Genomic DNA, 18778 nt, shown 5'->3' on the forward strand with positions numbered 1-18778 from the left:
GGCGTCAGTTCAACTCTCCCATCTGTACCCCTCTCTTGCGACTATGTGATCTACCGGTTGCAGTGTGCATGAGGCAAAACACCGGCTGTGGCTGGCGTTTAAATTTAAATAAGTTGTTGTAAGTAATTATACAGTTAAAAACATAGTTCATTGTATTTAACTAATTGGTTGTTGAAGTTACGATTGTGGAAGAAAACGTATGCAGCAATGCATCCGAAAATACCTTTAACCGTGGACGAAGTACCAGACAGAATAGGCGAAGAAACTTATTCGGATCCAACGTAGGAGTTTTTGGTCGATGACGACTGTATGTATGCAATGATAGGTGGTGCAACAGATAGTGAGATAGATAATAGTTATTGCGGAAATGAATCATCAAAAAAAGCTAAATTTCAATGTATGAAAAAAAAATCTTAAATTTAATGTATATGAAAATTTGTATATGTATTTTTTTACAATGTGTTTTTGTATTAAATTTGTTGATTAAGCATGTTTCATGTATAATACTATGTTTTAAACTGTATAATTATGTAAAACAACTTATTTAAGTTCAAACGCCTGCCACAGCCCGTCTTTTGCCACATGCGCACTGCAAACGGTCGTCGATCGTCGGTCGGTCGGTCACCTACTTAGAGAATATATACATGGAGGAAGCATTGTATGCTCCGACCGCGAGACGAGATGAGAGAGACAAAAGACAAATAGCAGTACAAACTGTCTCTCTCTTACATGCCTCTGATTGGTTGGCCCCCTTCCGTATATATAGGTATAGTCGTATCCACGAGTGGCGGTCGTGGGGGAACAGAGCAGATATATGTAACCTAAGCTCTGTAGTCTGATGAAAAAGAACTTATACATTACCAGAGAATATAGAATATATCCTCTTTAAGTATAGAAGGCCAAAGCGGAATTCCTAGTTGCAAGAGAGGGATGCAGATGGGAGCGCTGAGCTAACGTCAGTTGTTACAATGCGACATTCTTAAAATTTTTTTAGCTTTCCTTTCATTAAAATTGAAAAGTGCTCTGGCAGTATGATTTAGATATACATAAAGATGAAACACAAATTTTTTCGCAGTAGAAAAACTTAATTGTTAATCCGTTATTGCAAAAAATATCAATTTCTTACATCTCAGCTTCAGAGTAAACTAGAGCATTCTTTTATTTTTAAATTTGTATTTTTTATAACAAATACAATGCCGCTTATTTCAAACAAAATCATGCAAAATTGATTAAGATACTTGCAATTGTTTAAGTTGCAAAATACAATTTTTTGCGAAAAAACGTCAAAATTGACAAAAACATTTTTTTTGTTATAAATAATTATATCAAATACAATGATTTTACCAAAGCAAAATGTCGATAAGCCATCAGTGAAGTTTGTAATAACACTTTAAAGTTTCACTTGAGAAAATTAATTAACAAATAACTAATAATTATTTTGCAATTTTACAAGTAGTTTTTTATTGTACAACTTAATATCTATATTTTCTTATGGTAATATTCAAATTAACAAGATAGTTTTTTTTCCTACGTCGATCAAAATTTTTTTGGTGGAAAAAATGTTGTTTCGCACTTTCCCAGCCTTAACGTGTTATTAACAATAAATAATGCAGTAGTTATGTGACTCTAATGCTTGTCGGTAAGTTAGAAATTTATACGACCAATAGTATACAAGCGAATGTTGATACATCGAAATCATTGTATCAAGAGGTTCATATGCATAGATGGCGGCACTTTCAATACAAGCACTCTATATCCTCTACTAAAAATCGAAAAAATAACTCTAGTTGCAGTTGAGCGGTCAAGATCGAGCCACTAATTAATTAAATAAACACCTTTTGCCCGATACAGAAAATTACAGCTTGTTTATTAACAGAGGTGAGTGCGTGCAATATTGGAAAGGAGAGTGTTCTTTTGACAAATCATTGGGCGCCCGCACGCGGGTGGCCTTGATCACCCTCAATGGCTGGTGCCAGCGATGGTAATGGCTATGGCTTTTCGATGGAAGGCATCGAAATGAACAATAAGAGAAAGTGCGAATTCCTGAAGGACGAAGGAGAGCAAGGCCTACCCCCAGGCCTAGGACTCTCTAAAAAGGCGCAGAAAAAAGCCAAGAAAAGGCAGATAGAAATCGCTGCCGCAGATAAATCTAATCGCGAGGCCCGAGAAGAGGCCACACCTCAAGAATCCCTAGGAAAACTTCCAGAAGATTCGAAATCAAAACAAGAACACGTGCTCAAGCCGATCAGCGCTGCACAGTTGCTTTCAGCTAATAAAATACCACTCACCCAGCAAGGGAGTCAAACAGTCTGGATCACGAAAATCAAGGACGACGGTCAAAAAATCAACAAAATCCGAGTAGGAGGTATTCTGATACAAAATAACCTCAAATTCAAAGTCATTGAGCAAAGAGGATTTAAGAACGTTGAGGTCGTCTGCAGATCCCTTGCAGAGGCGAACTTGATTATGCAATGCAACTCCACAATCTCACAATTTAACCTGCAAGTATTCATACCAAAATTCAAGCAAACAAGAAAAGGCATGATAAAATTTATCCCAGTTGAGTACACGGAGCAACAAATAGCTGAAGAGGTAGTATCAGACATTAAAATTACAGATATCAAAAGATTGAATAAGAGGAACAGGAACCCCAATGCCGCCCTAGAGGAAAAGTGGATTCCTAGTGAAACCGTCCTCTTGACATTTGAAGGATCCAAGATACCCATTGAAGTTGTTTACAATGGTGCATATGTTATGGTGGAACCCTATGTCAATAAGCCACTTCAATGTTTCAATTATTTTAAGTTCGGCCATGTCGCGTCAAAGTGCGACCCGAACCCAGAAATTGCAGCCAAAAAATCGCTGTGCATAATGTGCGGCAAAGCTAAACATGAAGGCTCCCGATGTCACGATGCTCCCAAATGCGCAAACTGCGAGGGAGAACACAAAAGTATAGACTCCAGCTGTCCAGTATGGCAGAAGCACTACAAAGTCAACGTGATCATGGCATACGACGATAAATCTCCGTCCGAGGCCAAACTGGAAGTATTCGGTGAACAAAGAAGAGAAGCACCTAGGTTAAATAGAGCCAACTTTCCTAGGCTAAAAGAAGCAACAAAAAATATTCTGCTCAATAACTGCACCAAAAAATATAATGAAGTGGTCAAGAACAAGGGACACCAGAAGGTTCATCTTCGGGGCCAAACATTGGACTCGGTCCAGAGAACTGCTCCCGTTACTACCATTAATGCCGCTAGCTATCCTCTTGACTCAACATTTTATAGACCTTGAATTAATCTTAAGCTTGGACCCAAAATACAAAACTCATTTACTCCTAATCAGGACCTCATCGGGGCTCTTTCCGAATATGACAAAGACGAAGGATGTGTTGACTTGTATACTGATGGATCAAAAGTGAGTAGCGGGAGCTCCTCCGGAGTTGGATGTGCATTGTGGTCACTTAATGATCACTTTAAAAGTTCAAGAGGTTTGCCCGGACAGGCGTCGATCTTCTCGGCGGAGTGCAATGCTGTCATGTTAGCCACTGAATTAATCTTGGACGGCGTCACGAATGGCGTGATCGATGTTAAAACTAAATTTCGCCTATTTACAGATTCTCAAAGCATCCCCAGAGCTCTCCTCCACTGCAATGGACTCGCGGCAGAGTCACCACTAATGATTAAAATCAGACACGATTTATACAGGCTCAATAAATTGGGCGTTTCCATAGAGATCCTCTGGATTCCTTCGCACGTTGGAATTCACGGCAATGAAAAGGCTGACAAATCTTCCAAAGAGGCTGCGAGCTTTTGCTCCCAACTCGTCTATGAAGTCCCCTATACAGACTTGGTAGCCGAGAGGAAAAAAATGTACAAAGAATTAAACTTTAGTGAAATCAGAGAGAATTATGCTAGAACTAACAAAGGTGCCTTTTATTTTGAAAATTTCTATTCGGATAATAACAACAAGCTCTGGTTTCACAATTTTGAATTACCTAGAAAAATTATCACCTGCTTAAACAGGCTCCGTTGTAACCACAATTCACTAAAACAATCGCTAGTCAAAATTAAAGCTGTACACTCTGACATATGTAAATGTGGTCTAGAATGCGAAAGTGCAAACCATGTATTTTTTGCGTGTCCTCTTTACGAAAAGCACCGAACAGAACTAATCGGGGAACTCTATAGATTAAAGTTATTCGGACCATATAATATATACGAATTAATTCAAGAAAACAACTTGGCTGTGATTAATGCTCTTAAGAGCTTCATTTATGGAACTAAAATTACTATTTAAATACGTACTAATAGAAAAAATGTAACAATTAATTACGTACTCTTAGGACCAGCCTTACTTTGTATTTTTATGAATTGTTAAGCGCAATATTAGTATTCTAAGCGCACGAATGTTTCAATAATTTACTTATAGTCAAACCAATATATTGTATGTATAAATATATGTAAATATCATTAAATGTAACCAGTAGTGTACTGGCATATGTATATCCAATACGACGCCAATAAATGAATTAAATCAAATCTATATTCTCTATACATGCCATTTTCTCAATATCCAATATTCTTAAGACTCATAATACAAAACCACATAGTTACTTTTTTAAGAAAATTTCTTAAGAAATAAATAAGAATGACAAAAATGTCCTCCCTGGGTGCGGATCGAACACACAACCTCCTGTTTACTAGATAGTTGCTCTACCACTTGATCTGACGAGGAGCTGTACATTCACTCACACCGTAAGTTTAGATAAGTTTCTCATTCTTATATAATTTTTAGAGCTGTCTTTCACCTAAGCTCGATATAGTAGTTATGTGACTCTAATGCTTGTCGGTAAATTAGAAATTAATATTATGTTTTAGTATTATGAGTTAAGTATATTGGATATTGAGAAAAGGGCATGTATAGAGGAGGGGTTCATATTTAACCGAAATCAAATTTATCGAATGGTTAAATTACCGAAAAAATTTATTGCCGCAATAGATTAACAGATAACACAATTAGCCGAAGGTGATTTTTTCCAAAAAATTTTTTTGCCGAATTACAAACGAAATTTTTCGGCAAATTGTTGTTCGGTGAAAAGCATTCGGCAAATCGTTTTTCGATTAGCTTGATTTAAATGCATAACGTTATTTTTTACGTATGCACTACTAGCAAATAAGTTATTTACATGGAGAAGAAATCGTAATTCCGTAAATCGCACGAGTAGGCAGCGTTGGTCTTCAGTTCTTAGATTTTGGCCCCGAGCGCTTGCTAGCGCCACCCCTGGGGCCAACTAGAAGTAATCAATCAGACTCATCATCATGCGTGCCTAGTTTTTTCAGTGGAGTAAGGCCTAGTTTAGTCAGACTTGTGAAGTTGGCGCCCGTAAATATTCAATATTAATATTTTGCACCCATTCAGAGCTTGAACGATTCCTCCTTACTTGCGGATTTATCCTCCACTTGAATTTTTATTTGCGGATCAATAGTTTGCGAGATATTTGCAAAATAAAATGTCAAAAGCGCCGCGCCCAATTTCAACTTTTTATTTTGCAAATATCTCGCAAACTATTGATCCACAAATAAAAATTCAAGTGGAGGATAAATCCGCAAGTGAGGAGAAATCATTGAAGCCCTGAATGAGTGCAAATTATTAATATTTAATATTTATGGGCGCCAACTTCACAAGTCTAGTTTAGTCAGACATGTGGCGTACTGGCGTCTCACAATCTCACATCTCTCGCGCTTCAGGCTCTACTCGCCAGGTGGCCAAGCCCCTAATAATTCTCTCCCATCAAACGGTGAGATGAGCCCACATCTCTCCTGTGTCCAGAGCTGCATAGCAAATTATTCCCGATGTCCCAATCGAACTGAATTGGCGCTATCGACAGTAAGCAGCAAAGTTCAGTACGGTCGGGACGTACAAGCAGTTATCTCGAAAGTGGCATCCAAAGAAGCGTGAAATTCAAATTGGCTATATGAAGCAAAAAGCCAAAACCCACATAACTCAACAGAATTATCTAACATAATAAAAAAATAAACCCCAAGTTATGAAACCCAAAAACCCAATGCTAATTAACCCAGTAACATGGAACGCCTACTGGCTACTTTTAAATTTAATGCTTTAAATAATAACAAAAGCGCCAATCACCACACAACCCGGGGCACTTACTGGCCGCTTTGTTTATTAATTAAATAAATAAAATAACAAAAGCGCCAATCACCACACAACCCGGAGCACTTACTGGCCGCTTTGTTAATTAATATAATAAATAAAATCACAAAAGCGCCTATTACCACACAACCTAGAGCACTTACTGGCCGCTTTGTTAATTAATATAATAAATAAAATCACAAAAGCGCCTATTACCACACAACCTAGAGCACTTACTGGCCGCTTTGTTAATTAATATAATAAATAAAATAATAAAAGCGCCAATCACCACACAACCCGGGGTGCTTACTGACCACTCTGTTTATTAATTAAATAAATAAAATAACACAAGCGCCAATCACCACACAACCCAGGGCGCTTACTGGTCGCTTTAATAATTAATGTAATAAATAAAATAACACAAGCGCCAATCACCACACAACCCGGGGCGCTTACTGGCCACTCCGTTTATTAATTAAATAAATAAAATGACAAAAGCACCTATTACGACACAACCCAGAGCACTTACTGGCCGCTTTGTTAATTAATATAATAAATAAAATAACGCAAGCGCCAATCTCCACACAACCCAATGCGCTTACTGGCCACTTTGTTAAATAATATAATGAATTCGAAGTTATTGTGTGGTGATTGACGCTTGTGTTATTTTATTTATTTAATTAACAAACAAAGCAGCCAGTAAGTGCCCCGGGTTGTGTGGTGATTAGCGCTTGCGTTATTTTATTTATATAATTAATAAACAGAGCGGCCAGTAAGTGCCCCGGGTTGTGTGGTGATTAGCGCTTGCTTTATTTTATTTTACATATTAATAAACAAAGTGGCCAGTAAGCGCGCCGGGTTGTGTGGTGATTGGCGCTTTTGTTATTATTTAAAGCATTAAATTCAAAAGTAGCCAGTAGGCGTTCCATGTTACTGGGTTAATTAGCATTGGGTTTTTGGGTTTAATAGCTTGGGGTTTATTTATTTATTATGTTAGATAATTCTGTTGAGTTATGTGGGTTTTTGCGTTTTGCTCCATATAGCCAATTTGAATTTCACGCTTCTTTGGATGCCACTTTCGAGAGAGCACTGCTTTATGTCCCGACCGTACTGAACCATGCTGCTTACTATCGATAGCGCCAATTCAGTTCGATTGGGACATCGGGAATAATTTTCTATGCAGCTCTGCCTGTGTCTAAGGCAGGGAGTACGTCATCAGCCTTACTGATGAGTCCAGGGGCCGTACCATATAACTATTTTTCTGTACATCGGCCTATGCTATAGCATAGGCCCGCGAAGCTAAAAAAAGTTAAATGGTACGGCTCCTGGCGTGCTCTCGGGACGAAACACCTTTTTCTCTCTCAAGTAGGCGATAACAATCGCTAAAGACATGCCCAAACCCGAGGTTGCGGAAAAGTCCCTAGCGTTTTAGCAGACGAGTGCATTCAAATGGATTGCAGATTGCTATTGACGTTTCGTCTGGACGCACCCTTAGAATATAAACAACAGAGATTTAATCAGGTGTTATTTTTTACTGAAAACACATACATCAGGTGCGTATTTTGAGTATGTTTCTATTTTAAAGTAATTTAGCTTAGTGATTTAAAGACACTTGCAATATTACATCCAAATATTTAGACAAGCTTTATTAAATTACAATACTAATTGTTGCTTCACGTTGCAGATGCCTCCTTAAGGGGGCTCCTACGACTACTGCTGAGGTCAAAGACAAACAAAAAATAAAGTTTTGTTTTTCAATTAACAAATGTGTCTGAAAATCATTATGATATTTTTAATAACGTATGAAGTGGGAAAAATGATATTTATGTGTGTAGTTTAACTTTGTACGAAAAATTAATTATTGTTTTGACCAGTCTAGTGCATACGAGGGTACACCACCAGACCAGACCACCTGTGTTGGTGTAGTATAGCGATGTAATATATAGGTATATGGTATATATATGTCATGAACAAGTACGTCTGCTACTGACCTCCCGGACACTATTTATTTATTTCCATCACAAATATCTCGCTAAAATGGTCCTTTATCCACAATTTTTAATACAGCATATTACAGAGGAAGACTTCATCTACAAAACGTATATATTCAGTCTGCTGGGACATTTAATTTAGGTTTATTATAAACGAAAACAAATTATTTTTCACGCTGCCCCATAGGAACACGTGCTAATAGTTACAACTTTGAGCTCAGATTTCTCAAAATTTTGACCCATTCGAAATATAATTTAGACCACCATTAAATTCAGTAGACTTTTATTTACAAGAAATAATATATCTCTGTTTGGGGACTTTCGTGAAGGAGCCCTCTTAAAAATCAATTTGAATAATGCATTTACTCTGGTAAGCAATGCAACTTGGGTTAATTTTCCAACTCACATTGATTTGATGCACATGTCAAAAGTGCCCTAGGCATTAGAATGGATGTTGGTTCACTGCCAAAAGGTGTTCATTACACAAGGTAAGAACGTCGATATTGTATAAACAATTTAAGTTGAAGCAATTGTTGGAAATCGATTATCTTCTTTCATTTACAGTATTCGAGCTTGCGACAAAACAAATTTAGATAAGGGATCTGTTTATTGCATACTTATCACTGCAGTACAGCCAGCAACAGTTCCTAACAATTTATCCCTTCTAGATCTCATCTTTAAAAATGCCTAATTCAAACCAAATACTACCCAGCGACACTTTATTGTTGTCCCTGATGCTTCAAGATGGGAAGGTAAATTAAGAACCATTTTGTTATTAAAATACTATTGATGCGTCAATGAACGTTTTTTTTTTTTTTTTTTTTTTTTTTTATTATTGAGACAGAAAAGTGCCGAAAAAAACAAGAAGGGTTGATTTATCATTGACACAATGTAAGTGAAACCTCGTTTATCCACGCAAATGCTGGAAGTCAATAAAATGATCAACATTTCATCACAATCGGAAACCGTCCTAGGTTTTGCAGTACATGGCGGTTGTAATACTGAAGGATGCGATTGCCAAATATTGGGCAGACATTGGCGACGTTCTCGTCGATTATTCCATAGAATTTCACGGTATTCGCTTGATAAATGGTGGCCTTGCTATGCAATCCGGAGCTGGCATCCATCGATGAGAATTTTGCAGTTTCTTGAGAATCAAAGAAATCGTGCCTAACGTTACTCTCAAGCACTGAGTTAAGGTTTTAAGGTGCTTTTTCAAGATCATAAGAAACCCAGTGGTCCACTATACTTCTTATTTCACAGTTTTTCTCAATTTTTTCGTTCTTTCATCAGTATAATATTTACTGTAAAATTCCTCAACAGGCCAGTAGACTCAAAAATCGGTTCTTCAGAAACAGCTAAAAAGTCAATGACGAATCAGACAAACAAAAATGATAAAGAGAAAATCACAAACTGGGATGAGTACAATGAAGCTCTACAAAATATGAAGTGCAATTGGCTTGCTAAGCTTGGTGAGTACGATTTCCACATCCAAATAGATAGTATTTCAACTTATGTTATATCTTTTTTTTGTTTTCTGGATTATAAATCATCTATAGTTCCACCTTTGAGCAAGTTATTTCAGGCCTCCTTTTTTTTTACATACATTTCCTTAAGTGTTGAAAATAATTTTTATAATATTCTCATCATTAATAGAATGAACTGAAACCATGAGTTACCCCAAAAATAGGTACTTTCCATTTTCAAAAGTTATCTTACCGTTTTAATGTATGCACAAAAACCCTTCTTATTACTTTAGGCGTTTTTTTTTTTTTTTTTTTTTTTTTTTTTTTACCTTTGGACGTCGATTACGCCCTCAGTAGAAAAATTAACCAGGGCACAAGGAGTGCTTTTTCAGGTGATATGTGCCACCAGGTAGGAAAACTACTATTTCATTAAATTAACACTCTGATTTTTATTTAATTCAACACAAACAATATCTAAGAACTCGTGAACTTTTGGCTTGTGCTTAGCTACAAACTTTATAAAGCAAGTTGGTCATTTTTAAAAATCTTTATTATCATAGCAAATTACTTTTTAACAATTACTATTGGAAACATAAATAAAGAAAATTATAAAGATCATTTTAAAAAGCTCCAGCTGAAAATGTGATCAACCTCTCCGGCCAGATGGTCAACTTCGCCGACGAGGTGATCATCAAGTCCATTGGCCAGGACAAACTGCTCACCTACTACGGTGCCAAAAACGATCAGAGATCCGATGCCGCCAAAATCAAGTTAGCCATGGACAATCAAAAGCAGTGCTTGATCGAGACTCTCATCAAAAAAAGGCCCTTCTCTACGTCCACAGCACCAAACAGAACGACATAGGTGAGTCCAAAGCCCTCTTCGACAACGTCGACAACACGTGGAGGAACGTCCTCAAGTTCGCTAAACCGACGGACAGTAAGGTGAGAGTGCATACGTAGTTGATGTAGTGATGATAGTGTTTATTGATTGCACTTTGCAAAAATACATATTTTTAATTTTTAATCGCAGGTGATTATTCTCTCGTTATGGCACGCTCGCGTCAATAAACATTACTTGTTGATTCTGTATTACAAAGACAAACCAGTGAGGGACATAGATGATGAGCTCGTCGACCTTGCAAAATCCTTGAGCTGGGAATTTTTGGCTCGACACATCACTATGAATTTACCATCGAAATATTAGACGGCGCACATTTTGTTTTGATCATGTAACGTTAAAGTTCTTCATTTAGAAAAATTCGTTTGCTCGTTTTTGTATTTTGTAGGATTTGGCTTTACCTGCGTCGTTTATTGTAATGAACAAAGCATCTTTCATTGAGACTATTTTTTGTCGCATTGACAGAAAACAAAAATAATAAGAACGATCCGTGTTGTCCAAGGTGGTTATATTACATTAGATAAAAATTGACCTTAGTGTTTTAGTAAAAATTATTTACCAGGATTCACAAAAAGCAATACAGGAGTATGAGTCATTAAATTATACATGATCATTAGTTACAAAATGAGACGTCCATACTTAGAGAAGTGGCTTTTTGATGATAAAGATGGTGGTTCTTAATATAATGAATTAATATCAACATGAAAGACTGTTTGTTTTAAAAATAGTTGAAAAAATGTTATAATTATAAATATGCGCATTCTTCACAATAGCTATCAATGAAATTACTGTACACGAATATCGTTCGTAAAACGATGACTGATCAGATTTTAATTGTAATAAAAATATTATTACAACCAGTTTACAGCGTAGTATTTTAATTTTTTAGCCACGTGAGCCTTCATTATCCTTCTTGGCAAACATGCAAATCGTATTTGTTATCATTTTTTTTTTTTTTTTTCATGGAATTAGTAAAAAAAAGATTTGTATGTAAAATAGTATTATTCTACTCGATTTTCATTATTCAAATATGTTTATAAATACATACTTTATTAAAACAGTAAATTACGTCAACAACAATTCGACCCCTTTCCTTTTTTTTCTTTCTACCAAATCTTTACACATCAAATTAATTTTGTACTACTTCCATCAAAAGACATCACTTTTAAAAATACCTTCACAGATCAAATCGATTTATGACGTTAAACCGTTTCTTTTCATTTTACACTTTTGTCCTTGACAAAATTCTTTAACGACCTTCATATTTAAACATCTTCTAAAAAGTCTTTCTTAAGATAACATTGCATACATTTTCGATACAATTAAAATTGTTCATCTAAACAATTTGTATTATCATACAATTGATTTTGGAAGTAGTGACCACTGACCACAGCATTTTAACACTTCCAACAGGTAATTTGAAATTTCGGAAATTGATAAACGGATGCTTACAAAAAGCGAGATCGCCATTAACCATGAATTTTAAAAAATTAACTCTAACGAACTCCTATTTACTTTCAACAAAGTATTGGTTTTTTTTGTTTTGTTTTTTTTTTTTTTTTTGTTTAATTTTATTCACTTAGTTTAATACTTACTACTCGCAATAAAAATTTTCTTGCAAGTGTTTTGGTACTCAGTTTTAAATATCAAGTCCCTTACCACATAGTGTTTTCAAAAGAACACTCATTTTTATAATCATACGTCTAGTAATGTTTACTGTCATCAGCCTCGCTTTCGGTACTTGCCAACCCATCTTTGCCAACAAAAAGAGCTGCCGGCACATTAATTTGGCGATACGCTGTCTATCTCAAGCCTGGGCTTTGAGTAAACCTTACGTACTTAGATAGTCAGATTATTTTTGCTAGGGAAACTGGAAAATATTAAAAACAACATAATGCTGATTTATCGGTAATACTATTTTTTAAAAGATACCTGCTATCATTGTAAAAGTAATGTTACGTCAAATAGATGTTTAATATTTAAGAATAAGTAAAAAATTTAAGCTTTTGAGATAATTTTGTTCGTCCATTTGTAAATTTATTTTTTTTTTTTTTTGTAATCTAAATACATTTAGTTTATTTTAGTATCGTTTTGTTTGTTCCGCCATCCATTCCGACGATTCCGTGCTTCACCACGGCCACCTCCGTTATACCGTTGATTACTCCCACCACGTTGACCACTTCTTTGGTCGTAACTTCTTCGTTCGACACGTCCTCTCATATGATTAGATGATCCTACAACATTACAACATCGATTTCTACTTTATTCCCTGGCAATGCCCTGGCAAAAATGGATTTCAATACTTTGGATTTAGTTGTGTAATTATTCTTGTATAACTATTCAATGACCGTAAAGTCAACAAATCACATCCGATCACTTACTTTTTTTAGCAAGAATATAATTGCGCCGGCTGTGATGATCCAATTTTTATCATTTTTGTGCAGCTTGTAAGTGAGAGCATACATAATAAGTGAAAAATGGTCCGCAATAAAAAAAATATTTTAGGGGTGGGAAACACTACCCTTGAGATGAAAAATATGTAAATTTTTTGACGTTTCAAACCCTGGGTATTAGAATATGGCCCTCTGTAATTTTTTTTGTAACAACCTTACCGTTATTGTTTGATTCTGACATGAAATAATATTTCTCATTCCCATTAAAAAAAAAATATACTTCCGTGTCAGATTACATATTTTTTCATCTTAACGATAGTTTTTCCAACCCTTACAATTTTTTTTTTGTTACGGACCATTTCTCCTTCATTATGTATGCTCTTACCTTCAAGCTGCATAAAAAGTTATTAAAATTGGATCATCACAGCTGGCGCAATTTTATTGTTGCACAAAAAAATCAGTTTTATCATACTGAGCGTTGTTGGTACATTCACGATGTACTTTTCATATTTGTACTAATGTAAGTAATTGTTACATCTTACCGATTCTCGTATTGCAGGTTCTTGAGACCTGCAGGATACTAAAAAACTCCTTCCAATCCTCCAATCGTTCGCGCTTCATCGCCATCTCCCTACGGTACCTTACTTGCCTCCCTGCTCGATGACCATTTCTTCTTCCTGAAAATCCATACAGTTCATTTATTACGATATATAGGGGAAGGAGGCTTCAAGCGGGTTAGTTAACATTTCAGACCCAGAAAATTTAGTATTTGTACAATGATAAGGAATAATTCTATTTTTTTAGACGGCACATATAACTAAAATCGATAAGTAATATTGGGTCATTAACCATTAATGTTTGATCCACTACTCAAAATAAAGAGACCTTTGACATAACCACTGGAGGGGGGGGGGGGCATCTGTTCTGGCAAAGCGAAAAAGCACTACAATGAAGGGAAATGTACTTTGATTAATTATTAACATGGTAATTTTAGTCTACTTTAATCACCTTCCAATAGCTTAATATACTCCCTTATAAAATATAGCTATACTTAATTCTGAATGACTATTAAATCGGTAACTTGACAACTTGAAAGTAGTTAACAATATTTTAAAAATTTATAAAGTAAATTTTACTTTTTATTGTATTTTTTTAATTTGTTTATTACCAGAGTATACAAAAAAGTAATACATTGCAAAGCATAAACTGCATTCACATCCTACAGAGGTAAATCAATTACCTGTTCGCAGGCTGGTACATAATTTTTACAAAAGAAAAAAAAAATATAATAATTATTACTACAAAATTCTTACATACTAGATTTATACCTAACGCAATACAATATAATTAAATCTATAGACTTGCGTACAATCATTTATCTAATCATTTTAATAATTTTAACTATTTGATTAAGATAATGAAATTTATATTTTTATGAAATAAATTTTGAAATCAAATAACAATGTATATATCATAATAGAATTTTTGAACAAATCCATTTTTTAATCTTATTTCTAGTTTTTTTTTTAGTTATGTCTAAACCTTTTAAATTTGTAGGTAGTTCATTAAAAATTTTTATTGCACATATGTAGCTGTTTTTAGTACTAACAGTTTTAAAGATTTTTGGTAATTGTATCAGTTTTTTTCGTGTAACGCTGTTAGAGGTTAGATACTGTTTACGAAATTCATTGAAGTATAAACATAGAGATTCATATGCGAATGATTGTTTAATAGAGAGAGGTTTACGTGTTTGAAATTTATTCTTGTTAATAATTTTTAAGAGTCTATTTTGAGTTGTTTGTAGAATATTTAAACTGTTGTTATAAGCTCCGCTCCAAGCAGTTATTCCATAATTCATTATGCTGTGAAAAAAGGCATAGTATATTTTCATTAGCGTCTCATTTTGCATGTATTTCGAAATTTTATAAAATATAAAAATTAGATATTTTGTTTTATTTCTAATGTGATTAATATGTGAATCCCATTTTAGGTTATAATCAAAAATTAATTCCAAATACTTACAACTTTCAACTCTTTTTATTTTCTTATCTTTAATATTAACATTTAAATTCGTTGGCACACTATCACAGTAATTTCCAAAAATAATAAAGACTGTTTTGTCTATGTTAAGAGATAATGCATTTAAAGCAAGCCAGTCGGTTGCTTGATCTAGGTATCTATTCATTCTTATTTCAACATTTTTCCATGAAATATCCTTAGCAATAATCGCAGTGTCCTCAGCATAAGACATAATGGAGTCTTTAGGCATAGTTAGTAATAAATCGTTTACATATAATATGAATAGCAGTGGACCTAAAATAGTTCCTTGAGGAACTCCAATATTTATTGTGCTTATATTACTCATTACTTGTCCTATTCTAACTGTCTGCGTTCTATTGTCAAGGTAGCTTCTGATAAGTTCATACAAATTACCTCTGATACCATAATTATATAGTTTTTCTAATAACATAGTGTGGTTTACTGTATCAAAAGCTTTTGCAAGATCTATAAAAGTAATAGCTATAGGAATACTTTGGTCTAAATTTTCGTATATAGTCTTAGTTATCAAGCTTAATGCATCTTTTGTGCCTTTGTTCTTAATGAAACCAAATTGATTTTCAGCTATTATTTTATTTTTTGATATAAAAGTAGATATCCTGTTGTATATTATTTTTTCAAATATTTTTGATAGATTTGATATTAAAGATATTGGTCTATAGTTTGACACTAGTTGTCTAGTACCGATTTTGAATACCGGTATGACTTCTGCAGCTTTTAAGGCATCAGGCCATAGTGATTTTTCAATACATAAATTAAATATATATTCAAGTGTATCACTTATGTACAATTACATTATTTTGAGTACTGTAGCACTGATTCCATCAATCCCACCATTTTTATTTTTTAGTTCTTTTATTATAGTTTGTATTTCACTAGTACTTGTCGGTGATAAGAAAATTGAATTTTTGTTTATTGGTGGTAGTTTTCTAGTTTGGTTTATGGGTTTATTAAAATTTTTTTTTAATGTTTCTCCTACTTTGCAGAAATAATTATTAAAGCAATTTGCTTTATCTATATCATCATTTAGTATCTTTTTATCTTCATTTAGTATATTACCTATACTGTTGGTTTTTTATCTTTTTTGCTTATTTTAGAATTAATTATTTTCCACAGTTGTCTAGTATCATTACAAATTTATTTCAATAATTCTTTTTTCATGATTTATTTTCGCTGTTCTTATTACTTTATTTAAAACTTTACAATAATTTTTATATTCAGTCTGTAACTGATTATTTTCTTTATCTTTTTTTATATTTTTATATAGTATTTCCTTTCTTTTACAAGAAACTATAATGGCCTTAGTAATCCAACTTTTTCTAGGCAAACTTCGAAATTTTTTGCCATTTGTATTTATTTTATATTTAACTTTTTCTAAACAGCATTGTATTGATTTTACAATTATATTGATAGCTTCATTTGGTTCATGTATTGATTTCACCTTGTTCCAATTAAAGGCTTCAGCTATTGAGTACAATTTTTTGTAGTTATATTTAAATTTAAATTTCGAGTCTTTGTCATTAATATTTTTAGATCTGTCTATTTCAATAAATAATGGGTAGTAACCAGGTGTAGGGATAGCTAGTTTAAAAGTTTTTGGTTCAAAAGTAGTATTTTTAATAAAAATGTTATCAATACATGTACCATTTCCAGTTATATCCGATGGTCTAGTTGTTTCAATAAAACCAGGATAATATCCCTTTTCTAATAAACAATTTAAAAATTCATCACTTATAGTTGTGTTACTTTTTATGTCTATATTAAAATCTCCAATTATTAGATGATTTTAAATGTTTTTCTTTTGTTCTAAAAATTTTTTGATAATCCAGTTAAAATCAATGGAAGGTAAATCATGGCATATATATAATGCTGTAGTATGTAAACTACTGTAGTCATTTAATGATATTTTTGTACGTAACATTTTTAATTTTCCTATCTCGATAATTTCAGTATTTTCATTCAAATTGTTTTTAATATAAACAACTACACCATCAGCTTTATTAATGTTACTGCCATTGTAATATGATTTATATCCGTGGAGGACAAAGTGTTTATAATTATCAAGTCTCCATGTCTCAGCACAAACTATAACTGTAGGTTTTCGCTTTAATCTCTCGATTAATACCTCTAACGTTTCATAATTAGCATTTAAACTTCTAATGTTTAAGTACAGTATGAAATCTTTATTACTTATATTGTTATTAAGAGTTTCAAGATCATGGTAGCAGCCTTCTACTTTGACTATCTCTTTCTGCATATCTTCAGTGTTGTTGTTATTTACCATCTGCCCCATTACGATGTGTTGATAAATAGCGTGTTTGTAAAAGGTAGTGTTTGTTGATCTCTTACCCTACTGAGTAGTTTTGTTTCTGAATTATTCCACGTAGGTATTACAGGTTGACATGGGTAATCTGTTGTGTTGATATATTTTTTTATTTTGTTTTTTAGTATTTCACATTTAGTAGAGCCATCAGTTTGATAAACAGTATTGTAATTTGTATTATATTTTTTGTTACATTAATTGCAATTTATGCAAGTCAAAGTTTTTTCTTTGCATTCACTTGTTTTATGATTTTTGGAGCATTTTAGGCAAAATGTGTCATTGTCACATTTAAAACCGTTGTGCCCAAATCTACCACATTTGAAACATGGTTTTACATTAATAACATCAAAAACTTTACAGATTTGATATCCAACAAAGATTTTATTGTTATTTTCTCTTATCTGTTTATATATGTCAGAGTTTACTTCCAAAATTAAACTAATGGTATTTTTATCTTTGTTTTTGTACATGTGTAGAACTTTACCTTTAGTTTCATGCTGACTGAAATTTCTTGTGTTAATGTCCTCTTCAAAACAATCTTTATCCATGTTTGTCGAATTATCTATACCTGTTAGTTTTACTTTAGGATTATTTAATTGTTCTGTTGTAACCTCGTTGTCTTTTAGTTCATGTTTTAAGAGTTTTTCTACTTCTTGTGCACTATCACAATTCAAACAATCGATAATCATTTTTTTATTTTTTATATAAACAGATTTTGTTTGTATGGCTTTTGCTTTCGTTAGTAATTGCTTAACATTATTTTTTATGTTAGAGTTTTGAACATCTTCATTATTGGTAGTTTTCACTATTATTTTAGGAACTCGTTTTTGTTGTGTTATTGTTTTATTTATGGCCTCAGAGTACAACTTTTTGCCAAAATTATTTTCACTTTGATTGTGTTTATCTTTCAATCGTACTTCGTTGTTTTTAAATTTTTCTAACAGTTCTTTTAGAATTTCGTTTTTTTCTGTCATCTCTTTATTAAGTTGCTTAAGTAATTGATTCTCTGTTTTTATTATTTCAAACTCAGCATCTACATCTATTATTGTAGTATTATGCAATTCTTGTGATTTGTTGGCTAGTTCAGTTAGAATTTCTTCTCTCACTTCGTTAGTTTGTTTTGATTTCATCTGAGCAATGATCATTCTTGAAGTTATATTAAGTTCGTGGTCAGAAGTGATTGAGGTTAAGTTGAGATCATCGTGCTCTGGGCAAATAACAAGAACTTCACCCAAATATATTCCACTATTATATTTGTTAAAGTCACTTTGGTGGTAGACATTTTCACAAATCACACACGTTACAGTTGCACATTTAGTTTTAGGGTGACAGGTATAAAACTTTTCTTTGCTCTTATCAGGAGGCTTATTTACTTCCGGCGCCATGTTGCGTAGTTACAAATAAACAATAATTTGTTAACTCAAACTACATCTTCGTGTAATTAAATATTTTCCAATTGAAAATGCGTGCTGGTGCACTCAGAACTTACAAGATGTT

This window comes from Copidosoma floridanum, unplaced genomic scaffold (genome assembly GCF_036245765.1).
Source record: "Copidosoma floridanum isolate Cflo_tuat_1 unplaced genomic scaffold, Cflo_Japanese_pri ptg000006l, whole genome shotgun sequence".
NCBI lineage: Eukaryota > Metazoa > Arthropoda > Insecta > Hymenoptera > Encyrtidae > Copidosoma > Copidosoma floridanum.